This window comes from Xiphophorus hellerii, chromosome 14 (assembly GCF_003331165.1).
Source record: "Xiphophorus hellerii strain 12219 chromosome 14, Xiphophorus_hellerii-4.1, whole genome shotgun sequence".
Classification (NCBI taxonomy): Eukaryota; Metazoa; Chordata; class Actinopteri; order Cyprinodontiformes; family Poeciliidae; genus Xiphophorus; species Xiphophorus hellerii.
The window spans coordinates 2,619,946-2,647,622 of NC_045685.1; the positions used below are offsets into that span (position 1 = coordinate 2,619,946).

The window sequence follows — 27,677 nt, forward strand, 5'->3', positions numbered from 1 at the left end:
ATAAAAAGTGAGGGAAATGCATTTTTAAATATCACAGAGTAAGACCAGCAAAGACATCCTGCAGCTCTTACCTATGAGCAGTGATGTCAGTAACGTGTTACTGACGTCGGACCACTGCTTTCAGTAACAATCTAACGAGTTGCTACTTCAAATCCAGTAGTCAGACTACAGTTACTTGTCGAAACCACTTTGCGTTACTGTGCGTTACTATTTTCTTTTGTAACTTTATTTTATGTCCTCTACGCGTCTTGTCGAGTGATCGCCGTTTCTATGCGACAGTATCAGCAGAAACATAAACAATGAAGGGAAGAGGGAGATGCACATTTTGTTGGTAGAAAAACAGGAACTATTTTGAGTTTCTGTCGCCAAGTCCGATTATTATAAGTGGCTTTGGGCTTGTTTTTTTCTAAAGTCGCTAGCAAAATTAATGAGTCGCGGGTTGAGCTTTTTGAGCTCGTTTTTGAAAGTGAAGTTGCTCATTTGGGCTTGGAAATAAGCAGAGACTCATCATAAATCCCAGAATTTGTCCGTCATTAAGGTAGTTTTACTCAGGCTCTCCCTGTCCATCATTTCCCGGATGATCCGTCCCACTGTGTCTTTGTTAATGTCAAGTTAATATATTACCTGTGAATTACGTCGAGTTATCCAGAACATTGGAAACATCAAGACTAATATGAGCAGCGCAATAAACGTGAAAACAGCCACCAGTGAACGAGTCCGTAAAGTTGTGCAACTAAACTCCTTCTTAGAGTTTTCCAGACAGTAGTTCAACACACAAAAACATGCACAAATTACTAACATTTTTTTTGTACTGTTGTAAACATTCAAAAATATCTCCTTCAGTTCAACCTTATAAGTGGAGACACATTGTTGATATTACCTTTATAAAATTACTTGCAATTAAGTATTAGCAAAGATCAATGTAATTTTCACAGGTGGCGGAGCGTTGTTGTTAGCAGCTGCTGAAAGTAACTAAAGTTACTTTTGATGTAACTTAGTTACTTTCCAAATCAAGTAATTAGTAATCTAAGTTACTTTTTCAAGGAGTAATCAGAAATCCAATTAAAGTTACTTTTTCAAAGTAACTATGCCATCAACGCCTATGAGTCATGAATTCATTTTTCTGAGCTTAACATGTTAAATTTTCTAGAAATAGTGAGCAATATTACTCATGGACCAGCTCTTTATTGCAAATATCTGTAGATCATAAAACTGTAAATGTGAAAGTGGTGCACAGATTTAAAAAAAATAAATAAATCAATAGGCAAACTTCTAGTGACAGTTCAATGTGGAGCTGGATCCTTCTCGAAGGCCGATGTGAAGAAATCAGTTTTTATTTCTGCAATTGCTTGACAGAAATGGCATCATTTTGTCCTCGGGTTCATGTCGTCTGGCTGTTCTTGTCACACTCTCCTGGACAAACTTTACAAGATCAGCATGGATAGTTTTGAGGAGCAACGGTTCGAAACTGTGAGTGTAGTGTTGAGGCCAGCAAACCTCTTAAAAGTCAATTAAAGGTTTGCAAACCTTCAAGCTAAGCCAAGCCCGATTTCTTTTCATCTTTTCCTGTCTAAAATAAATAAATGAGTCAAATGAGTGTAATAGTAAATGAAGTTTATTTGATCAAGGGCAGCATATAGGATACTGTTACAAGATAAAACAATCCAACGGTTGTTTTGTACAAAGGTTTTCAACAAAAGCTCATTTGTAAGCACAGTTCTCGGTTGGACTTTTTAAAAATATACAGCAAATATATATATATATATATAAAAAAGAACCAAAGATAATGAAATGGGGTCGAAGACTACTAGTCAAAAGTTTTAGAATACAATTTTTTTTTCCAGATTTTAATGCAGTTCAAAAATTGCAAGTTCAACAAATGGCTTGAAATGGTACAAAGCTAAGTGGTGTACTGCCAACTTAAAAAAAGCAACAAAAAAACCCAGTAAGATTACCCCAGACTGAAAATTAATGTTCATTTCAGGATTATGCAAAAAGACCTTTCTCTGTCTTTTTAATAGGTTAACAACTTAAAGTGATCTGCAGCAATTGAGATTGATCAAACCCTAAAAGCTGGTGCTACTAATTCCTAAAGGCCTTCCAGATTCTCTGGATTTCTTACAAGCCCCTGGGTTTGCATAAAAGTAGCACTGGAGCACATTGTTTTGTCATACCTTTGTGAGAATCTGTTAAACAGTATAGTGCTGCAGTACAATACTGTACAATACTGGGAAAAAGACAACTAACAAAGGACGAGAGGCAGACCATCATGACACCTAAAAATTTAGGCATCACAGAGATATTGTAAAGAAAGTCAAGGTGTCATTGAGTACAATTTCCTTTGCCATCAAAAGGTACATAAAAACTGGGACAAACTGACAGGAAAAGGTCTGGCAAACCCAAAGCCATGATAGTTTCAGAGGAGAGGTTTCTGAGTTAACAGAAGGTTCACAGGACAACAGCTTCAAACACAGCTTAATAGTGATTGCAGTAAGCGGTGATGACTATCCTATGAAGGACACCAGTTTCTCCTGCAGCAAAACGGCCCCACAATATGATGCTGCCACTCCCATATTTGACAGTTAGGATGGTACAATCTTCTTCTAACTGTAACGACGGCCATTGTGCCCAAATAGTTCCACTTTAATTTCATAGGACCATAGGACATGTCCCCAAAAATGAAGGTCTTTGTCCCTGTGTGCATCTGCAAACTGCAATCTGCCTTTTTATGCTTCTTTTGAAATAATGGTTTCCTCCTCACTGAGTGGCCTTTTAGCCCATGTCGATACAGAACATGTTTCTCTGTGGATAATGTCTCTGTCCTACCAGCTTCAGCAGCATCTTCATCCTGTCTTTGGCTTTTGTTCTTGAGTTGATTTCGGACCAAACCACATTCATCCGAGACACAATCCGTCTTCTCCCTGAGAGACATGATGGTTGGACATTCCCATAATGACTGTACCGACATAAAATTGTGTAACAAATGATTCTTCAAGCATCAGTAAATTGTTCCCAAGGATGAGTTGTTTTGACTTCCCCATCATGTCAAAGTGTCAAACCCAAAACATTTGACCCAAGAAATCCAGTTTAAAACAGTTATACCTGATACTGATCAAATGTATGTAAACTTTTGAATTTGAGGAAAGTTGAAAAATAAAAAAAGAAAATCAAAAAGATTTTCTCACCACGTTTTCTGGTATCTAGCAAATAGAAATAATTTAGGTAATTCTAACTGAGCTAAAACAAGAAACGTTTGGTGTGATTGAACTTTAGACAATGACAAAAACAAATTTGTCTTTTTAATTCACTGAATGCAAATATCTGGTTTCAACTGTAGATGTGAAGTTCTGCAAGAAAATGAAATCAGCACCTCCTAAAAACTTTTGGTAGAAGGCAGAATGAAGTGCTTTAGAAATTTCTTGGTAGATGGTTGCGTTGTCTGTGGACTTCAGAAAACACAGCAGGCCAACACCCACAATAATCACTGAGTGGAAACTGCAAACTTCAAAGTGGATTCTGTGCGTCTCCACTTTTCCTTGAGATTCTGGGACCTTAATTTCCAAATGAAACACAAACTTTACTTTCTGAATCCATCAGAGGTCGCCTCTGCCCACCTGCGAAGGGTTGCTTTTGGTTTTTTTGGTTTCTTAATTTTTCCCACCAAGAATTCCCTCTGTAGTCCGGGATCATCCTCGGCTTCTGCAACAGAACCCTCATATTACCTAGTCCAATCCACGTATTGACTCCTGAATAGTTTTCCATGCTTACAAATATGTTTTTCCTTGTAGCCCTGTGTCATTACGTGAACGATATGAAGAAGTACGCAAACAGGTCAAGATCCATAAGAGCAGCTAAATTAACAAGGAAGGCAGGAAGAGACAACAACTTAGAACGAATAAGTAATAACCTTTCCTTCAGTCCCACCCGGGTCCCTCCACAATTGTATGAGTCACATAATGTGTAGCATGAAAGGAAGGAATTTACCTCATTTTAAAAAGTTAATTTTAGAATCAGTTTTTGTTTTGTTTAGTTTTTTTACCCAGTTAAATCACTTCTTACAACTCTATGAGACAGGCACTGCATCAAACATGAACAGCACTTTCATAGTTAAGAGTTTTGGTTTGCTCCAATAATCATGTCCCAATAAACTATCAAAGGGCCATGTGAGCTGTACCGGGCATTTGCTGTCAAAACATAGTCTAGTCACAACAGATAGACGCAGTTACTCTATGCAGACTCTGGTATTTTCCCATCATTCAGAGGACATTGGCTGAATAGTCTGGTCCTGTCCTGTCACTGAGCTGGATGCTGTTTTGTTTTCCTGTTTCTGTCTCGCGTTCGCGCACATGCACTCATTGATTCATTGTTCTTTTTATCCTCTCATGCTTCTGCTGGCTTTTTCCATCTGGCTGGCAGTGTACTCCACACAAATGGAATTTGTGAGCAGTGACTCACAGCAGATTCTTATCCAGAGCAACATAAACTTTTGTTGTAGTACATGTTGGCCAACAATGACTGTTGAAAAAATATATATATACGCTGACGTCAGTTGGGTCAATACAGTTTAAGAGGTAATAACTGCAATTCTTAAAGGTACCAGCTTGACAAGACAGTTGCATACAACTAACTGTACAATCATAAAACATACACCGGGGTATAATTAGATTTTGGCTTCTAAATCTTGCAATATCAAAACATGATGTAGTTTTCATCCTCATATCAAATACTGTCCAATGATTTTATTTTATTTTATTTGCAGAGGACTCTAACTTGCACAAAATATATATACAGTACAGACCAAAAGTTTGGACACACTTTCTCATTGAATTCAATGAGAAGGTGTGTCCAAACTTTTGGTCTGAACTGAGTACAGACCAAAAGTTTGGACACACCTTCTGTACTGTATTTTTTTTTTTTTTTTACCCCTCCAGGGGGTCTTTTGTGGGCTCTAGTGTCCCTTAAATGACAGTAGACTGACGGGGAAGGAGAGGGGGGAAGACATGCGGCAAATATCGTTGGGTCCGGGAGTTGAACCCTCGACGGCCGCGTCGAGGACTCAAGGCCTCCAAATATGGGTCGCGCTAACCCCTACGCCACCACTGCATGCCCGCACAAAATATTTGGTAAAGTAACTTACCATTAGTTTTCCTCTTTGGATTATAACATTTTTATTAAACTATTAATATAAATTGTTCTGCAGAACCGCTGCTGCATCATAAAACTTTGTCAGGTATACGTATCTGAGTGGCTTTGGGGGCTACTGGTCCTTGTAGATTGGAGTTGTGGAGTGGAGGATGTCTGGTTAGGGAACTATAAGGTCTCATCTTTGGTTTTTGCAAATGGTGTTGTTCTTCTCACCAGGAACTTAGCAATGCACTGAAGACTGAGAGGAAAGTTAGTTCCTCTAAAGGATTCTGCATGATTGAGCCAAACTGACAAAAATCACTTTGCTTTGTCGTAGCTGTCTGATGAAAATTGTGTTATTTTGTTGTCAGCCTCATGTCGTCCGCCCCTTCCTGTCACAACCCACCCAGGCAAACCTTTTGCCCCTCATGCAAACCTGTTGTGTGATTGGTCTGAATTTCATACGTGCACTTATTTATGTGGAAAAGGTAGCAGATAGTCAGAACACCACTGAGTTACAGTCGGAGTCGATCTTGAGGAGCAATTGTTCGAGACCGTAAGGAAGTACGTACTGAAATATCAAACTCCTCCTGCTCGGTTCTGGTTCAGTGCAGTGGGAGAACGGCTCACCGATGAGTTTCTTTCTAATTTTTAATGTAAAAAATACAATGAGATTTTGCAGTCCATCAGTTATGTATTCCTCCTCTGAACCTGTGAACTTATAATAGTTGATCCATGATGTGTACTGCAATGGAATGGGGTGGCATATCTTATGGATCCTGAAGGGTCTGTCTAAAAACAAACATCCAAACACCACATGACCGCATGTCGACAATTTGCCTTCGATCTGACCATGCTGGGTCCTTAAGTTGGAGGCCATGGTTCTCAACCCAAAAAAGGTGCACTGCTCCCTCTGCGCATAGTATCAGCCTCTGTTTTAGTTGGAGGAATTAAAGTATCTAGTTATCTTGTTCATGAGGAGGATGGAGCAGCAAATTGACAGAAGAACTGGGGCAGTGTCTGCAGTAGTGCAGGCAAATCTCAAGTCTGTTGTGGTAAAGAAAAAGCTGAGCCACACAGCATTCCAACCCTCACCGACAGCAGTGATATGGATCATGACCAAACAAATGAAATTCCAGGTGCAAGGAGCTCGAGCCATGGTTCCTTCTTATTAAATAGATCATCATCCATCAGGATGCCTTCTGGGTCACCCCCCTTCCTGGTTCCCCAGGCACATTCCAATGGAAGGACACCACAGAGCAAACCCAGAACTCACTAGAGGCACCATCAATATTTTCTGGCCTGGGACTGCCTTGTAATTCCCCAGAAGGACCTGAAGAAAGTTGCTTGGAACTGGGATGTCTGGGTTTCTCTACTGGCCCTGTTACCTAAGATCCTTAAAGTCTTGTGTTGAGAGCATCATCTCTTCTGCCATCATCTGCTGGGGCAGCAGCGTCAGAACCAGGGATTTAAAAAAGCTCAACAACTTGATAAAGAAGGCTGGTTCTGTTCTGGTTCTGCTCTGGGGACGATTGTGGAACTTCTGGAGATGATGATGCAAAGAAGGATTTTAGATAAAAATCAAGAAAATTAGACTTTGCCCTACCACCCACATTTCAACAGGACATTATTCTCTATGTCTGGAATATTGCAAACTGTCAAGAAACCGCAATGGAGTCAGCACATCAGTCAGTTAGTACACACATACAACTGTACAAAAAATGATACCACACGATGCTCTCCATATTTCTTAATGTATGGGAGAGAGGCAAGGCTGCTTAATGACATCTGGACTGTTGATAAGGGATAGAGTGAAATACCTTATCTCCAGTAAGTGGAGAAAATGAAAAAGGAATTGCAGGAAGCCTATCAGCTGGCTACTGAAACAGCTAACAAGTCATCTCAGAAACAAGGCTCACTATGATCATTTAAGGAATCACGTAAAAATGGAAGATGATATCTTAGTTAAAAATGTTGGCCTGACAAGAAGTCAAAGATTGCTGGAAACCTACCACCTAAGCGACCAAGCTTGCCTTTTTACAAAGTTCAAGAAGACAGAAATGGCAGTGTCAAAACACTACATAGAAATCTTCTATCTATAGGTCATGTGGTTCAGATGCCTGAGCAAAAAGAACCTGAGACGGTCAAGAAGCCCCTCGTCACAAGAAGGCATTCTGATTGGATCGCCTCTATTGCAAAAGTGCAGTGCAAAAACTAAATTTCAAGAGGGAATCTGAAACTATCTTACCACGCTAGTATTAATCCTATTCCGACTAGGTACTGATAGATATTTTGGATCAATTTGCCCACCTCTACTATCCATCCTCTGCTCATCCAAACCAGCCACACTTTCCTGTCTCTAAAAGCATTTGAGAAGTTTGTAGGAATGAACTGCTGATTATGTGCACTTAGTTTTCTGTTTTAGTTAAGGAAAGTCTGTCATTTGGTTTATTTAATTTTAAGTAAGTAAGTTTTGATTAAGGTCTGAAAAGGATAGATCCTTCATGTTATGATCTAGCCACCCTTACACAGGCCGCAACAAGGCAATTTGCTTCTTAAAGGCTTTGTCTGTCCTGCTCAACCCTTGAAGCCGTTCAACCCACATGCAGAATCAGACGCCGGACACAAGGTAAAGAAAATTATTTATTTACAAATGAATATATATATAAAAGATGTCTTCTCTAGGGGCCTGGCGCTACACAGGGTCTGAAAGAGGGAGACTGGTTAGAAGCTTGCCAAAGGAAAGCAAATGATCTTGAATAGATGAGTCTTACTGTGTTAAGGGAGGTTGAAGTTTGGTCTATGGGCTGGGATCCTGCTGGTGATCAGTTAAAGCTGAGGAACCCAAAGGTTTACGTCCAGCAGGGAGCGGGTAGGCAGGCAGGTGTGGGTGATGTCGGGAGCAGCGCCAAGCGATTGTGCCATTCGTTGAAGATCCAGAAGATGTCTTGTTCCTCAGGAAATTCTCCAAAGTGAGGAACCATTAGGAATTCATCAGAACCTGGGGACACAAGAGAACACCAGGTAAGTTCAAAGGAGAAACTCAGAGGGTTAGTCTTCTCAAAGAGGCACAAGGAGCTCAGAGTACCAGTGTTGGTTAATCATCAGACACTGAATGAAGGCTCCGCTGCTCCTTAAATGCTGCTGGCAGCTTGATTGGAACTGTCGCCCAGGTGTGCTGGCTGCCAGATTCCCACGCACTGCCACAGAGATCCTCTAGGGAGCAGATGACTCACACTCACACAACTCAGAACACCCACACTGCAGGATCACGACAGTCTGGACCTTAATTATTGTATCTTATATAGCAGATACATGGCAGCCTCATTTCTATCAAACTGACCAAGGTCAGCTGTCGGTAATGTGTAGTAGGTTACCACCATTAACATGTGAATAGCATGTTTCCATCCAATTGTCAAGCGAATTTTGAGAAAATATTTAAAATGTTGCAAGAAAGAAAAAACAGAAAATGCATATTAGGCGTGTTTCCATCTAGTGGTTTGGAGCGAATCAACCAGATTGCACAAAAAAAAATTTTGTCAGATGTTGATGCAAACTAGCAAGGACCACATGTCTCAGAAAAGTGGAGAGAGTCCTCCCCTCCAATTTGGTTTGGTGTCCCACCACTCCCGTCCCAGGCTGGACTGCCTCTGGTCGGCCACTCCGGGCTGACACTTCTACCCCGCTGTGCTGGAGGTTTGGACCCTGGAAGTTTGTTAAGTCAGAACTGATTCGCCAATTGTGTTTACATTTCCACTTTAGAACATGGACTCTTTTATGTAAAAACGTTTTTGCAAAATTGAGGAAGTTATTTTGAGTTTGCATCTTCCATGAACCTTTTCTAATGCAATACTTAAAAATGCGCAGAAGAAAAATGTATGTGTGAATGGGTGAATGACTGAATGTAGTGTGAAGCACTTTGGGGACCTCTGGCCCCGATGAACACTACAGAAGTACAGGTCATGTACCCTGTCAATGAATCCCAAATGATAAGTAGAACGAACAAGAGAGACAGCAATACATGTTGTATGATTTATTTCTGTCTGTTGTCTTTTCTTTCTTTCTTTCTTTCTTTCTTTTTAGAAAAAAAAAACCATAATTTCTCTCTATCTCACAGCATTTTGTCCTTTACTCCGGGGCCAGACATTAATGGTGACCCCTAGCAAATTTGTCTTCAGACTTGGAGTTCAGAATCACTCTGAGACTTTTGCTCCTGTCTGGATTTAAAATCTTACTTAACCCTTTAACTGCCACCCCAAATACTGTCACATGCAGGTCAATGGGTCAATCGGACACATGGCAGTTGAACTTTATGATTATTTTGAACCAAGAACAAAGGGTAGAGTATCCAAAGTAGCCTAGTACCCAACTTGGCACAGACCTCCCTGATAGCATGGACCTATCTGAATCTTTGGTCATCTACAGAAGTTCTTGGATGACTCAGCTGTATCAGTGAGGGTGATGAGGTTGAGTACCGGGTCACCCCCAACCAACACACGAACATCGAGCACATGCCCCCTAACGCAGACGTCACTAATCCCAGCCAGAGGGGGACACCCTCATGAGAGCTCCGCCCCCAAAAACCCGGTAAGAACACACCCACACAACCCCCACTCCAAACACCCACATCCCACATGACACCATAACTACTAGAAATTTTAATATGCCATGCTTTAAGATGATACCTCAGAATAGCTAAGAGAAGTTTACTAAAGCTGGTAAAATGTCAAAAACCCTCAAAAATGACCTTTTGATCCAAAAAGGTAGACTCTTCTGTTGGTTTTAGGTCATACCTCCTAAAGACTTTTATTTGTCTTAGAGGGCTCTACTTGTGTACCAAATTATTGTGCAATTACATAAAACATACACATTATCCAATTTCACTTTTTTTAATTTCTTTTGTGAGATTTTTAAACAAACAACTAAAAAAAATTTCAAATAAACATTTCTGACATTCAAAAAAAAAAAAGTGACCATGCTTCTTTTCGATAACAGTGTTAAACTTACCATTCATGGAGTTTCTGTTTCTTGATCTGTTAAAGACCGACTAGAGTTGTACTGTCTCCTGTTTAAGAACTTCCGACAAGTTCTCAACTGGGTTCAGGTCAGATGAGGAAGTGGACCATGTCATCATAAGTTTTCATTGTTAATGCTTTTAATGCTTTTGCTGGCTACGCAGAATTTCTGTGACCGTCCGTTGGACGGTTGAGAGCAGCAGTGTCAGAGTATTTGTGGGATTCTGCAGGAAATGTTTAGGTCCTGGAGCTCTGCCAGTGGGAATAGTTTTGACGGCATCATGGAGTTCAGTGGTTATTAAAGCTACGTACTACATAACCTGTTCTGTTTTCATTCATTTATTAATCCCAAGTAGGGGGTTATTTAAACCGTTTCTTATGGAACATTTATTGACGTACTGCTGCTGTCACTGATTAATTTTCAATTGATTTGCCATAGGTTTGGTGGTTTTATTAATATGATCAAAGTTCCTCCCACATCATAAACTGCTCCCTACCTCAGCGCCAACATGCTGCGCCGTGACAGGTCATATAAATTATCGTGTGCCATCCCAGGCACACTTAAAATTGATTTTAATATTTCATTTGAAAAACATGTAAGCAACTATAAACTCACATAGTAAGACACTAACATACTCATATATTTTAGACTATTGTCCTCAATAAACTCTGAGTGATTGTATGGTTGATATGCTGATGACTGTGAGGTTACTGAGGACTTTCTGAGACATAGTGGACTTCACATACGTTTCAGTTTCAACAAACTCCAAAATATTTCAGAAGTGCCCCTTAATTTTTATTGAGACACCATACAGAACAATTGATACATGATGTATCAATTGTATCATTATCAAACATTCATAATGCTATGCCTCACAGTGGTTATTTAGTAGTAGAAATTCATGGTCATGATGTTTTTATTTTGAGTCATGTTCTATCGGTGTGTAGCTTTGTTTAGCATGAATTAATTTATGAATTTTATTTGTCTAAGGTTCTATATAAATTAAATTTATTTACATATCAACACTAACATCAGTTTGTCATTTTCTAACCTAATGAGTTTTGGTCAGATAAATAAAACTGGGCCGCTGCTAGCATTCCATCTTGTTGGTGCGTGTGTGTGTGTGTGTGTGTGTGGGGGTGTGTAGGTGTGTGTGTGTGTTTGTGAAAGGGAGGCGGCTGCCGTGTGGTTCTTCAGTCAAACCACACTGATGGTGACGCAGCGCAGGATTAATGGCTGAAGCAGAAAAGTAATGAAAGCATTGTGGTCACTTTTACATGGTGTGGAAAGTGTATGGAAATACTGTACATATATAACAAATGACATGTGCACATATTAGTTATCAGCCATAAAAGCAGTATTAATTTTTATATTGATATTAGCAATAATTTTTATATTGATCCATCCCTGTTCAACAGGCTGTAAAAACATTATTGAGATGAGCCTAATGCAAGTAATCACAGAAGGCTAACATAACTTTCCCAGCTAAAGCTAAGTGTTTAAGAGACAGTAACACTGACATAGCAAATGGCTAACAACTTCGACACAAACAAATGGGCTTATGTATATTTCCAATTTGTGAAATATTCACAATAGTAGACCAAGCACACCCCTTCCAATTAATGGTCATTCAACAGGATCCAAGCTACATCACAAAATCATTATCATTAGTAGTTGCATAGTGCATTTGTATTAAGTCCACTAGGGAGACAAGAGAATCCTCCTTTCACAAGCTGTTGGTCAGACGTCAGCAGCAGGTTCCATGCACTGCACCAGGCAGAGGGTTCCCAGCAGACCAGAGCTCACCCATATATTGGAAAAACAGGATTTGTAATGCATTTATAGAGAGCTCATGCCGCCCTATAGAAGAGCAGCCTTGGGCAGCTGCAGACATCGCCCATATCAGAAACCAGGTTTCATCCTCCTTCAAACATTTCGTCATCATCGCTGTCCCAAAGAAACATCCCACGACAGGAGCGGACGTAGGGATCCGATCACATGGTTTCAAATGTGATTATTATGCAAAACTGATTTACTTAGTGTAGGTTCAAGCAAAGTACTTGCAAATCAAGTATCTTAGTTAGCAGGTATGTTACAGATATATGGTGCCACTTTCTCTACCACCTTCTCCACTCTGGTTCTCCTAAATGAAATGAACAAAATCCCATCAGGCCTTTAAAGTCTTTAAAGTTTAATATGTAAAGCTTTTGATGGAGCAGATAGACTGAAGAGGTGGTAACAGCAGGATTTTTTTTGAGAAGTCTGATTTAATTTGTGTATATTTTGCCCGTTGCCTGTGACTCTATAACAGAATACAAAATAAATTAAAAACTGTTTCAGGTCCAGTTTGTCTCCAGACAGTCTTCCCATGTTGTCCATTGAAGGCTCATCGCTGGGCTCTTGGTGAGTCAGTCAAATGTGATATTTGAGAATAGTTTGGGTTTCCAGAACTTATTTGCTCTCATCTTGATCAGAAACCTGTTTTCGCAAATTTAAGAGGATTATGTTAATATGTTTTAATTATAAAGCTGTACATGTCAAAAGTTCAAATTATATTTTACACTAATCAACGTTAAGTGTCTATGATTTTTACATTTCAATACTGTGTAGAATAATTGTGTTTTAATTAAAAATAGAGAGTAAGATTTAGACTTTAGTGCATTTGTACTGTCTGCAGACCGCTGCTGTCATGAAGTGGAGTTGGTGATGAGGAAGAGTTGAGGTGGAGGAAAAATGATTTAATGTGGTCAGAAATCCAGAAAACACTCAGGAACAGCCGACGCAACGTGGAGCGACAACACAGGATCCAGCCAGGAGCAGACAACACAGGTGAGGTTAAATACAGACTAGAGACAATCAGGAAACTGGAACCAATAGGGAACAGCATGAGACAGTTGTGTAAATTAACCAAAATACAAACACCGAAACCCAAGATCCTCACAGCTGCATGTAGAATTCACCAGCAGTAAATATTGTGCTAGTACTGATATTGGACTAAAGGAAGCAAAACAGTTGCAACCCTGTAAAGTTTAATATTTAAAGCTTTTGATGAATCAGATAGACTCAAAAGATCGTGATGACAGTAGGTGAGAAGGCGAGGGGGGGGGTTCATTTTTTGTCATGGGACCCAAACTTCCTGGTGGTCCCCCTGACAACAGCCAACAGATTAGGGAAGTCTAAACAGTTCATCTTTCTTCTGTGCTGTTTATCTGCACAGTCAAAAGTAACAAACCGACACAAAATTCTTTTTCACCTTCCACAACTCACACAAGCCATTTATCAGGTCTTTGCTATTCCTCTAACACCCTGCAAAGTATTCCTGTGCCTTCTTGTCTTTCACACCTACAAGTAAGCAACAAAACTATATCAATTCATCTGGCAAATCAAATATTCAAACACTAATTCCTCACTTCCAGAGCCTCCTCTGAGCCATTCTGTGACAAAATAAAGACTCATTTTCTTACAATGGACATACAAAATAGTGGGAGCGGTACCTCTCTGCCATGTAAAAACGTATGTGTTCAGAAAAACAATGAACTCCTAAGAAAGCATCACAAAGACCATATGGTAAATAAAATCACCTTAAATATTTCAAAAATTTTAAGAAATGGTTAAAAAAAAAGGTGAGTAGGAGAAGAGTTCCTGTCAATATGATATAGTAATTGTTTTACTAAATCATATTGATAAAGTAATATATCAATCCTGCCCTGAATGCTGGTGATGCATGTGTTCAGCAAGAAATGCACTCATAGATAAAAGCTCCTAATGGCAGCAAACGGCATCATGGAGAGGAACAGTGATGATGTTTGGAGCACCGGAAAGAGGAGATTCTTAAAGAGACAGACGTCAAATTCAAGGCATCAAATTGCAAAGTCAAATTTCTTTTAGGCTATATTTGATGTATACAGAATTTTTTTAGTAACTGAATGTAACATATAACTACATGATTGTGCTATAAAATGCCAATATGTCCCTGGAAGATAGATTATACCACCCCTTTATTATTCATCATGTTTTGGTATAGTTGCATAATAGTTAACATATATTTACATTAAAGTGTATTCGTCCACTCCGGTGGTTATACCAGGCCTGTCCCGTGTCAGTCCTCAGGGCTGGTATCCTGCATATTTTTGTTCTCTGCCTTCTTCAACACATCTGAATCAAAAGACTTGCTAGCAGGTCTCTGCCGAACTTTATCTAAGTCTCTAAGTCTTACTGCGTTTCCAATAAAACTCTGCCTAAAAGGTTTTGGATATTCTGCTAAAAAAACACAATTTCAAAATTGCTGTGTTTCCGTTAAATATGAAATGCAATTAAAGCCACAAGAAACTGAAGAAGTCCCACAGGGTTGTTTTGAGTCTACAGACTGGGTTGCTCTTTGCCAGCCACATGGAGAGGACATCAGTGCCATGACTGAGTGTGTGACCGTCTGTATAAACTAAACACCATCATCACCAGATCAGTGAGATGCTTCCCTGAAACAAACCCTGGATCACCAGTGAACTAAAGGAACTGTTGAACATGAAAAGAAAACCTTTAAGGAGCGAGACAGGGAGTTATACAGAAGCAGCTCAAAGTCAAGATTACAAATAGCAAGAAGAATCTGGAGAATAAACTGTAGAGATGTGTGGATGAAGAAGATCACAGGCTTCAAGAAAAAGGAGGATCAGGTAGATGAAAGTTTTGACAGAGCAAATGGGCTGAACACATTCTACAACGGGTTCAGATAAGGAACAAGCTCATCATCATCCTCTCCTGTCCCCAACCAGACAAACATCCCACCTTCCTCTGACCCACAGCTTTCCTGTCAAACCTCTGATATTTTATCTTCCACCTCTTCTGCTTCCACAAGTTTGTCTTCATCCGAATCAGGAGACGCTGCTGCTCGCTTTGCCTCCAACTCCCACTTTTCTGTATCTAGAAGTCAGACAAAGAGGCAGCTGGAGAGACCGAACCGGAACAAGGCTGCAATCTGGATGGCGTCAGCCCCAGAGTCCTGGAGGTCTGAAAATGCAGAGTCCCTCTGTGGGATTCTGCAACATTTCTTCAACCTTAACCTGACTCAAGAGAAGGTTCTGTTGTTGTGGAAGACATCCTGCTTGGTTCCGGTACCAAAGAAAACTCACCCATCAGTCATAACGACTATAGACCAGTTGCCCTGACATCCCACATCATGAAGGTCCTGGAGAGACTCCTGTTGGCCCACCTGAGTAAACAGACAAGCTCATATCAAGACCATAAGCTGTTTGCTTATTTCCGTGGAGCTGGAGTTGATAATGCCATCATACACCTGCTTCAACAATCCCACTGTCATCTGGACAGATGTGCTGTGAGCATCGTGTCCTTTAACATAATTCAGCCTGATCTGCTTCATCAGAAACTCCAGAAGACACAGGTGGAGGCCTCAACAATCGTTTCAGTGCATTGTGTAAAGAAATTTCTGTTTTGGCTTCATTTTAGTCCTCTTTGTCTTATAAAGTTGCATTGTACCCAGTGGCTCCCAATGCTGTTTAGATTTGGTGCCAATTTAGGTGACATTTTAAATTCATTCTCCCCTCCATGTCATTAACACCTGTATGTTCCTCCTTCTCTAATTGACACTAATTTTTAATTTTGACATGATAAAGGTATTAAGCAATTGAGTGAACCATATTCATTTAGGATATTTGTTAGTTTCCCCAATTTATCTAATAAATTTGACATCCCTATACTTCACAGCTTTTGATATTTTTAAAGTCGCAATTTTGTGTCAGAAATGTTTTATGATTTCCTTTTTTCACATCTTGGCCTGGGCAGGAAGGTTTACTTCAGTTTGACCCAGCACAGAGGGGAGACGATGTCATACAAATCGATTCAAGATTTAAGTTGTGATTCTCATTCTAACACCAAAGGTTCATGACAGAAGGAACTGGGAAAAGACACCTTAGCGACGACCGTTGGGAGCGGGGATTTAACAGGGTGTGCTCCACCACGTCTTGCACATGACTTGAACTAATTTAATTTAAAGTGTTGCATAGAATTCACTGTTCCAAGCTGACGCTCTCAGAAGACGGATGTGATAAATGTAGTGGCTTTTGGAAGGCTTTTGTCTCTGAAGTTTTCTCAAGTTATTTTTGGAAGGCTTTTGTTTTCTGTGCTTGGGGTGAATTTGCAGCCCTCCACTCATGTTGCAATCTTTGGGTGTTTCCAGACCCCTCGTTCCACTTACATTTCATAAAAAGTGACAGTATTGCACATACTTCATTAGCAGTACGCCCAATTAAATCTATACTATTGCACTGGAAGTCTCCAATGTGTCTTTCTGTAGCTGAATGAGGGAAGCAAAGAAAAAATCAGGACATCCTTAATACAGTAGCAGGCCTTTAATTCTTATTTTACATATTTAGCTGTGCTATGTATTACTGCGTTGTTTGTTTTCACTGTGTTGTTTCTAAGAAGAGTTGAGGGTTCTTAGGGCAGAGAGGAAGTGTTTTACCTGTTTCAATTGTTTCAGTTGTGGTTTAAATGCCATTTATTCCATTTCCAAAGCCCAAAGGGAGTCTAGAAAAATGCAAGAGATGCATCAAGGCCTGCAGTCGACCTCATGTCCAGTTGAATGAAACGGAGATCTGCAGCGTCTCCCTCCTGCTCGTCTGTATGAAGGTAATAGACGAAGGTAAACATCGTATTTTTTGTCATAATGACACTGTATGATTGATAGTCAAATCAAAGACAATTACAGAGAAGTAGTTATACTTCAATTCATGTAGGTAAATTCCATACGTAGCTCCAGACCTGTAAATATAGTAGTTACTGACCTCCAGTAACTGCTGTATTTACATGTAAGCACCTTTTTATGCTGCTGTTTATTTTTAAGCATTTTCCTGAAGTCAAGATTTTCTCTAGCTCATATTATTTAAGTCATTACTCACCCGCTTTTGCAAGTGCAAAATGCGTCCAACAGTGTTCACACTCACGTCCAACGAGACTTTGGATCCCTCATCATTCTTCCTCTGGTTGCAAAAGACTTGGATTCAGACTTGGATGACTTCTCTGCTGTCTCCAGCAAATAACCTTACAGACCTGATGTATGACTTTTTGGAGAATTTTCTTGCCTCAGTGTTGGCTAATAAGACTCACAAAATGTCTAGCACAGTGTAGCACACTGAGTTTCACTGTCTCTGCTATAATAATACTGTTTGTTTGTCAGAGGTTTGCTTTTGGGTATGAACGGTTGTCATGTCAATTATTAGGTAATCCTACAGCTCAAAACTGGCGTTGTTGGGGGATATTTTTCATTTATCTTACAATAATTTTATTTCATATTTGTTCCATCCATTATCTGATCACATCTATCCTGGCAGGCTTTGCGAGGGGGGGCTGGTGCATGTCAACAGGCGAGAGGCGGGGCACACGCTGGACAGGTTTCCAGTCTGTTGCAGGGCAACACGGGCCTAGTTGGGTCTGTGGAAACGTGATCACTTCAGAGCAGAGCAGAGCTGCTGAAGTAGAGCCAGTGGAAAAGGGGCAATAGTTATTTCATTGTGCTATAAAATCATACTACGTGCCTGGATAGTACATACAGTAATACTGCCCCTTTAATAAATCACATTGCAGGTGGTAAGTCATTACATCTGCATAACATACTCCCAATTATTTTATCCTTTTTGATGATAAGTACATGTTGTGCATATTCATATTCATGCTAAATGGATCGCGTCTGCTGTGATGCTCATTTCGCTAAGGCAATCCTGGTTGCTTGTGCCATCAAGTTTACACCTGTTTTTATACGCAAACCTGTTACAGAACAGGCCCAGGAGGCTGAGGTGTATGCTATAAATGCCATCACTGTTATAGCGCCTCAAGGAGACGCCAGTGGTGTTTGTCCACATAAGTCAATAAATGGAAATGATCAATTTAAATATGTATTGATCTGTCACAACCTAAAGTAACAACTGAAAATTAATTTGGCACATACAAAAAGTCAGCAATCACTTGTTAACCAAAAGCACCACAAATGACAGAGAGCACACATCTCTACTGACAAAAGTATAACACAGTGGTGTCCAAAGTCGGTCCCCAAGGGCCACAATCCTCCCCGATTCAAAACAAGTGGACCTAATGATGGATCTTTAACAGGCCTCTGTAGAACATTGACAACCTGAGAGGGAGAGAACTTAAAAATGCAGGATGCCAGGCCTTCAAGGTTCGACTTGGAACACCCGAGTATTAGCATTCTCCTCATCACTCCCTGTCTAGCTCTCTTTAATCCTTGAGGTATTCTTAGGCTGTATTCACAGCAGGAAAGTCCATTGGTCCTCTCGTTTAGTCCAGACCAAAAGCAGACTTTATTTCTTCTGTTTGGTGTGGTTTGCTTTCAGAATGTACTTTTTTGCAAGTAAACTATACTTGCAAAAAAGTATAGTTTTTGGTTTTGTGTCAGCCAAGCCTACGAGGCTATGAAGAAAGTGGCCAGTTTAATCAATGAGAGGAAGCGGCGGCTGGAGAGCATCAACACCATCACACACTGGCAGGTCGCCATTCTGCACTGGGAGGGCCCTGATGTGCTAGAGCGCAGCTCGGAGCTGGATCCACTCCGGCGAGCTGACCCGCGCCATCTGGCAGGGTAAGCCGCAGCAGCGCAGCTACTTCCTGTTCGACCACAAACTACTATACAGTAGTTAAGCTGTATAGTGTAGTATGTAGTGCATGCTATTCATCGACTTCAGTTCAACATCTAATGCCATCATTCTGGAGAAGCTCATTTGTAAAGCTACATAACCTTGGATTTTTTCAACATCTTCGGATCAGGGACTTTCTCACCAACCGGCCTCAGGTGGTGAGAATAAGGAACCGAACAGCCTCCACCCTGGTCCTCCTACAGGCACACCACAGGGCTGTGGGCTTAGTCTGGTTCTATTTACACTGGTCACCCATGACTGTGTAGCCATCCACTCATCTAACAGGGTTCTAAAGTTTGTTGATACCACCATAGAGGGGTTGATAACAAACAATGATGAGGCCCTCTACAGAGGAGGTGCAGCACCTGTCCCAGTGGTGTTCAGTGAACAACCTGGTGTTCAACACACAGGACAGTGCACACGCCTGTAATCATTCAAGGGGAAGGGGTGGAGTACGTGGACAACATCAAATTCCCGGGCGTCCACATCACCTCGGACTTGATCTGGTCGCTGACCACCTCTTTTCTGACAAGGAAGGGCCCAACAAAGACTCTTCTTCCTCAGGAAACTGAGAAGGGCTGGATTCCCTGCTCAGTCGATCAAAAACTCCTACAGAGACACGACTGAGAGCATCTTCTGCCTCAGTATAACTGTGTAGTACAGCAACTGCACAGTTCAGGACAAAAAGGACATGGCCCGGGTGGTGAAAACTGCTCAATGGATCATGGGGAGCCAGTTACCAAACCTCGACTTAATATATGCTGGCAGACTGCAAAGGAAGGCCAGTCGTATTTCTGTTGATCAAACCCACCCAGAGCACAAACTGTTTGTACTGCTGCCGTGTGGGGAAACGGTACATAAAGACAATAACCACGTGGCTAAGGAACAACTTTTTCCCAAGAAATTCTGTGAAATTCATCTGTTCACCTTCTGTCCCCTCTGCAGAAACAATCACACCCATTTGCTTCACTTTAAGGACTTTGTATGTTCTAGAAATAATAATAATAGATAAAAAAAACCGTATGTCTCATAATTGTAAACAAAGCCACCGAGGAGACGATAATTACTTTGATTGGACAGAAAAGCCAGGGCACAGACCTGGAAATAAAACAAACATGGAACTTCTGTGAGCTGCAATTCTGTTATTACTAGCAATCCCATTTTGAATGTCAAGAGCAGCTCATTCAATGCAAGTTTTGTGATGTAATATTTCTAATTTTGGAACGGTGTCTGCAGTCGCACGCTGAAAGCTGAATAAGACAGTATCCTCTACGCGTCCAGACCCACAACATCCTGACAGCAGGAGACAGCAAGTCAGGTATGATTTCAGTACATGCAGTGGTAGCATTCGCAACACTGAAGGGCAAATTCTTCCCATGATGCAACAGTGGATTGTGAAGTATAAAAAAGGCCTATGCTCCCTGTAGCTGGTTCAGATTGAGGCAAGTCTGAATTCACACCAGGAGCGAACCGTGCAGGAGTTAATGTGGAGAGCGGACCGAGACAACCTCAGAAAGCGGGTTTCAGTGCAGCTGTTTGATCTGCTCTGTGGTTCCCTTGAATGTATTCACACAACAGGTTATGAACCAATGAGGAAACAAACTCTGGTGTTTAAAGTGGACCAAAAGTGGCCGGACACCCTACAATGCTGTGAAGTAGAAGTATCATCAAACATTTGCTAAAACTGTCCGTGTTGTTTTGGGCAGATGCTCCAAGATCTGATGTGGTGTCCAGCAATCCTTTTAAAGCCTGTTCATGTATTGAGACTTCTGATAAAACTATCCAAGACTAGAGTGCGCTAACCAGCCCTTTCTGTACATTTCAGGTTGAATTAAAGGTAGCAGTTTTTGTATTTTTATTGATAAGACCCATTACGACACTCCTTTTGTGTATGCATTTGTCTTAACACTCCGTTTTCTTGTCTTTATTGAAAGAAGCCATTATACTTTATCTTGTTTTCCTGTGAGCTGTGTTCCCTTAGCTAAGCTGCCCCATTTTGGCTACCTTAAGCAGATATTCAGCTATTGGCGTAATGTTTAAGTTGTATTTTTTTTTTTAAAGCCAGTGCACCAACTGTTGTACATTTGTCAGAATATAAACAAGAAAGGAAAAAGATGTGCATGCTGTTCAGACCAGGAATTTAATCACCAAGTACTCCCCCTGGCGTCCTGCATAGTATACTGGCCACAGCGACGGTGGAAGCCACTGATTAGAAGAAAACTCTAACAACGTCTAAGTCCAGCCCACTGACACAGTAAACCAAGCAGACACAGAGGAACTAGAGACCAGTAAGTATCAAATCTAGTGTCCAGATAAAGTCAAATTTTCTGAAGAACATGAGAAAGATGGCCTTCAAAAATCAAATGCTAAGTCAATGTTCCAACGACCCCTGCACACAATTTAAAAAGAACTAGTCACATGACGATGGCCTCAGTCAGACCCCAGTTCTGAACTAAGACTGAACAAACAAAATGCAGTCAAGCTGAAGAATAAAAACTTGGTACAGTACTAAAAAACAGTCTAAAATAATATGTATTTTCATTTAATCAGTTGGCGTACATTTTCAGTCATCAAGAAACATTCTAAATCTAGGAAAGAGAGATAACAAAATTCATCAATTCAACTTTTTTAACATTTACTTATGACAAGAATCATAAGACATAGCTAATATACTATTGCTATTCATGGTTTCGTTTAAATTATTGATTAATTTGCTCACTGTTTTCTCAATTTACTGGTTGTTTGGATTTTTAAAGGGGCAGTATAATGTGTTTTCCAGGGACATGGTGCAATTTTATAGCATAATCAAGCAACTATGTTGTTATAAAAATGCAATATATATTTATATAATATTTATACTTCCTAATTTAACACCTTGAAATTGGGCCTGTGTCTCTTTAAAACTCCTGCTCTTTCTGACACTCTGCCTTCAGGAAGTCATCACTACATGGCTCCTCTGTTAACCCTTTAACAATGTCTTTACCAGCGATGCGGCGATGTCACTGAGAAGCGGCTGCTGTAAAGAGCCCAGCAGCTGTGCAGTTCCAGCAGGTGTTTGCTGATTGCTGCTGGCTAGTCTGAAGGAGCAGAGTGGGGGCGCAGAGTGGGGGAGGGCTTCTCTGTGAGGCAGAACTCCAAGGAGGAGTTTCATCTCGAAGGCGGAACTAGATCCAACCAGGCGTTTTGCACAGCTGACTGGTTGCCATGGAGATTAAAGGATTTCTCAGACATGCAGAAATCCAGGCAACACTCCGTGTATGCTTTTGATGAGGGAATAACATTATAACATGATGGAAAGCTCAAAAAAGTCAATTTTACATAATACAGCCCCTTTAAAGAAATAATAAAAAAAAACAGAATTGTACAAAGCATCATCACAGTTATTCAGTCAAAGGTGATAAGATAAATTTAGTTAAATAAAGGATGTTCAAATGTAAATTAATTGAAAAGAAGCAAATCTTACATTTTTAGGAAGCTTCAACTATAAAGTATTTGAAAGAATAAAATGACTGAATGCATATGCCAAATAATCTTTTGTATCAAAACATTCCCTAAACATTCACCTGGAGATTTTAAAAATGTTTAAAGCTGCCTTATGCTTGCATTCGTAGGAATACTTTATTGCTCTTTACGTTTCTATCTTTCTTACTACATTGCCACACTGCAGTGTAGCAACGCAGCATTGTCTTTCAATAAAAGACAACGGAAGTAAAGAAGGAACAGAAAGAAAAAAAAACGAATCAGTGTTGTAGAACGGAGTAGATATTTACTGTGAGGTAATTATTTTTCCCCAGTTGATTCAAGACTTTTATTGATGGTGCTGAAAAACCCAATCTCTTTAAAGATTCTCCCTGGGGAAATTATTTTTGCCTTGACCGTCCAGGTGGCTTCCAGGCTTGTAACTGTGGAGTCCCCACTGCAGCCAACTCCATGCAGCGACTCCTCCCTCTGTGGTATTGTTACTTATAGTCACCTTCAATAAATTACAGTAAGTGTGGCTGTGGAGCTCGTTTGTCAGATTAAAATAACAAGCTTTAATCTGGTATTGCGTTTGTCCATCTGAAAATGCTTTATTTATTGGTCTGAAGTAATATTTCATCTAAAATGTTTTTTTTTTCTGTGCTACCATAACCAAAATAAAATCAGCATAATTAGCAGAAATGTAATCTTTAAAGCATAAAGATAATTTGTGTTTCACTTACTGAAGTAAGCCACTGAAATAAATGAACTACTCAGTAATATTTTTATATTTTAAATGGGTTTGTATGTAATTTGTGATATGTATAATATAATATTTATATTTCAGAACGTTTCTTTTACCTTTTTTTCGCTAAAACTGTAAAATTTCTATCATATAACCGCCTAAGCCAAATCAGAACTTCCGCATTTTAAGGCCTAGTCCAAACCTCATGTCACATGTGTCAAATCCAGCCACCAGAAGTTCTTTTGTGGCCCTCTAGACGGTAGAAACAGAACCTTCAATATTACAGTTGTCTGCTTAAATATTATTTTATCAGTCAAATCAGCAGTTTTGTCTGCATACAGCCTTGATATCATCCATCCATCCATCCATCCATTTTCTGTTCACCCTTTGTCCCTAATGGGGTCGGGAGGGTTGCTGGTGCCTATCTCCAGCTACGTTCCAGGCGGGAGGCGGGGTCACCCTGGACAGGTCGCCAGTCTGTTGCAGGGCAACACAAAGACATACAGGACAAACAACCATTCACACACACACTCACACCTAGGGAGAATTTAAAGAGACCAATTAACCTGACAGTCATGTTTTTGGACTGTGGGAGGAAGCCGGAGAACCTGGAGAGAACCCACGCATGCACAGAGAGAACATGCAAACTCCATGCAGAAAGACCCCGGCCGGGAATCGAACCCAGGACCTTCTTGCTGCAAGGCAACAGTGCTACCAACTGTGCCACTGTGCAGCCCTCAGCCTTGATATCATTTCATTTAAAAAAAAAAAAACGTTCTCATGAATGCAGACAGCTACTTATTAATATTTTAACAGTTTGTTAATGTTTTGTCAATACGGTCCGCTATAACTGGCCCTTTGAGGCCGTTCTCGATCTTGATGTGGGTCCAAATGAAATCGAGTCTGACGCTCTGTTTACTGTCCATCCATTAAGACGCTCCTGGTGTTTTCATACACTGCCTGCTGATCCACCACAGGCTGCTACTCTCTGACCCTTACAGTTGATCAGAAAGTGCCTAGTATGTATCATTACTGAATCTTCCATCCATCCATCCATACATTTTATTACACCCTTGTCCCGGGAGGTGCTGGTGCCTATCTCCAGCTAACGTTCGGGGCGAGAGGCAGGGTTCACCCTGGACAGGTTGCCAGTCTGTCACAGGGCAACACAGAGACAGACAGAACACACAACCGTGCACACACACACACACACTCACCCCTAGGGAGAATTTAGAGACCAATTAACCTAACAGTCATGTTTTTTGGACTGTGGGAGGAAGCCGGAGAACCTGGAGAGAAACCCACGCATGCACAGTGAGAACATGCAAACTCCATGAAGAAAGGCCGGGAATCGAACCCAGGACCTTCTTGCTGCAAGGCAACAGTGCTACCACCTGCACCGCTGTGCACCCTCATTACTGAATCTCATGTGTAAAAAAAAGAATAGATCAGGCTGGTAGTGTAGGTGTTATTGTAAAGAAACTTTATGGTTTTGTTAACTTTTTAAAATCTAATTTGTCCAACTTTTACAGGTAAATAGATAAACATGAAAGACCCTCGCTGTGTAATTTAAGGCTGGAAAACATCCAGCCTTAAATTACAGAGCTATCCAGTCACATATCTATCCATCATCAGAGCTGTCCACTGAGTCCTCTGCTGTCTGGTACGGAGCACAGGGTCTCCCTTTACTCTTATGATCTGTTTCTCTTCCTCTCATTCAGTTTCACTGCTTTCTGTTCTGTTATTGATCCAAGAATGTTTTCCAGATTCTTTTCCAGATTCAATCTCAGCAGATTCCAATCCCACAGAAAACAGGAGAAATTCTCTGAAATGATCTCATTTCAACTCTTTTTGAATGCAGGATTTCTATGTTTTTTGTTTTTTACTTTTGCTTTATACCATTGTAAGCATTTTAAAGAAAACAATCACCTTGAATTTGCTTAATTAGCTGAGTTTTTATCCACCGGTCCTACAAATAATCAAACAACACAACACTAAGTGAGACTTTTTTTTTTTGAAGTGTGGCTTACAGACATTTTAACACTTTTTTTGGCATCTGGACTGATCAAGCACTCAGCTTTATTTTGAGATCTAAACCTCTTGGACATGTTAAAATAATAGATTTGCTCAACAATTTGTTTTTATTTTATTTTTTTTTAAAAAAACCGTCAGCACATCGTTCAGCAAGTTAGACCCAGTTTAGGAGTCCAGTTCAACCTGAATTTAAATGGCAAAATTGTCTTTTATATTTCTGTAAATGTTCCTTTAGTCAGCAAGTCAAAAGTCAAAAAAGCCAAATTTGTTAGAATCAAAGTGAAAAGTGACAAATAAGATTAAACATGTCAGATTACATTAGATTAATTGGGAAATTATTACATTTATGAAGCATCTTTACATTTTATTTTCTCTGCAAAATTTGGCGTTTTTTTTTTTGTTTTTTTTTTCATATTTATCCAAATATGGAAAAGAACAGAAGCAGATTTCACACATTTCCAGAAGTTACAAGACTGTTGGAATCCTGAGAATAGGCAGGATTTCTACAGTGCAGAGAAAATAAAATGAAATGTTTTATTTATTATTTATATATTATTTATTACTATTGTAAATGTCCTACTTTCAAACATTCAATGCAACTTCCATGTTGTTCATACAGCGGTATGCAGATTGAGAAAATGTCTACCTAACAATGAGGTATATTAAATCACATTTTTAATTTAATGTTAAATTATTTTATTTATTTTTTTTAATGTTTTGAATATTTATGTGCAAAGGTCTCACCAGTCCAGCCCTGCAAGGTCAAATTGAACAAATTAAACTATCGACAATTATTTGGAAAGACCTAAAATGATTTCTTACTAAGAATAATTTAAAAAAATGTAAGCAAGTACTTTCTACAAATAAATCTGTTTCCAACTAAAGCTGCCTTCCTCTGTTTTATTAAACTTTTTTTTTAACAACACAATTTCAAAATAGAGTTATTGTACATCAGTGTTAAAATGTTAACACTTCTAGGTAACTGAAACATTTTCTTTGTTGTTGTAACTATTAATTAATTATTGAATATTCATTTGGATTTCGCTGATATTACTGCACCTGTCAGTTAACAAGCATACTCAGGCTTTCCCATCCATACAGCTGAATGCCTGGTTCGCAGAAACAGTCAGTCAGAGCGGCTACGCAGAGAGACGGAGAAAGAGAAAGAAATTTTCTGGAGATTCGGACATAACGTGGAAGAAAAAAAAAAAAAAAACAAGCATCCTGGGCCATTTCTGTCCAACACGTATCCGTTTTCGACAGGGGAAGCGTGTCCCGATGGCCTAACTATAACTTCTTATTTGTCGCTCTCCCATGAAAACGGGGGCAGAGAGAAAGGATGGCTTGAGCGGACCTGAAACGACCGTAGTGACCCAAATTCCAATTTATGACCTTAAAATGCAAGAAACGCGTTCAATTGATGGCGACCGCGTTTCTGGCGTGGGAATGATCGCGGGCTGCTGCGGCGGATCGCGGTGGATGAGATGGGATGAGTTCGGAGGGAAAGCACTTTGCAGAGATGCTGCAGTGATGATGCTATGGCTGGTAATTTTCCCTCTCGCAGCCACAGGCCTTATAGGACAGCGCTGAGCCATCAATTCTCTCTGACCCGATCAATGCTCCACAGCCCCGCCGCAGCTCGGCTCTTACCGCGGATGGTGGCCGGCGGCGGTGTCCTCGGTGTCAGATGCCGGAACAGACAGAGTGGCGGACGGGATCGCAACGCTGCACGAAGCTCACCGTCCCGCTGATGAATGAGGAGCAGCCGTCACACCGGTTCTGTCGGGAGAACCACCGGAGACATTAGTCACAAGCCCCGCCCACTGCAAGCCCCTACGTCACCGTTCGAGTGACGCTTCGGGTTCTCAAGTGTTTCAATGTCATTCAATACCAAAGCAGGCATCCACTGACCAGACCCTGACCGTGCTGCCGACACCGACACCGGGCCCACCATCCACCGCCTGCACCTCTGCTGTAAATGTTGTCCCTTTCCAACAATATCGAATAAATTAGATATTAAAAATGCAAATATTAAAAACTGAAAATAATATTGTTTTATAAATGTCTGCTTTGCAAATAAAAGCTGCATCTCATTTTTTTTCTGTATTCAGAACTGAAGTCTTTAATTTTTCATTAAAAAGTTAAATGAAATTTTGACTCCATACTGGGACAAAACCAGCATTAAAAAAAGGGAGGGGAAACGAGCTCTGCTCCCCAAAGCTGAGGGAAGCTATTGTGCTTGGAAAATATTGCGAGATTAAAGGTTATTTGATTTAGGAGTAGATGTAATAACAAATAAGGACTTTAGTATCTGGTTTACGGGTTTTAAAATGATTCCAATTTAACGTCAAGCGAGCAAGAACAGATGAAGAAAAGCCCTTTGGTAGCTGACGGTCTTCATGTTGAAACCGTTTCTGTTATTTATTGCTGCTCCAGGCTGCAGGTCCAGTAAAACTCCAGACCCAATTGTGACTGAAGTAGGTTTCTGTAAGAGGACATTCACACAGTTGTGCCAAAACAAATGTGTGTGAACCAAAATAAACAGAAGCAAGAGTTCTGAGGAAAACAGTCGTGTTTCTTCACGTCGCCACCATGTGCAGAATCATAGGCGTAACTTCCTGAAGGACTGGTGTGGACAT

General features: G+C 40.3%; 1 protein-coding gene and 1 long non-coding RNA gene across 4 annotated transcripts in view; one reads left to right on the top strand and one right to left on the bottom strand.

The window, feature by feature from the left end:
- The window catches only part of nat16 (N-acetyltransferase 16), a 31,762-nt gene extending 4,683 nt beyond the window's left edge, over positions 1–27,079 (bottom strand). The window contains exons 1-3 of one of the 3 annotated variants that reach the window (XM_032582765.1): positions 26,950–27,076; positions 26,689–26,817; positions 7,899–8,125 (exon numbers count right to left, since the gene is read on the bottom strand). The gene's annotated coding sequence lies outside the window, so the exon portion shown is untranslated. Of the gene's footprint in view, positions 1–7,898; positions 8,126–26,688 lie in introns of all 3 variants that reach the window. The other 2 variants (XM_032582764.1, XM_032582766.1) reach the window with 2 other exon arrangements.
- Positions 1–27,307, top strand: LOC116732533 (uncharacterized). The gene is made up of 3 exons (XR_004341817.1): positions 1–199; positions 25,008–25,023; positions 27,295–27,307. It is a non-coding gene; the product is annotated as an uncharacterized LOC116732533 (long non-coding RNA).
- Positions 27,308–27,677: the final 370 nt, after the last annotated feature.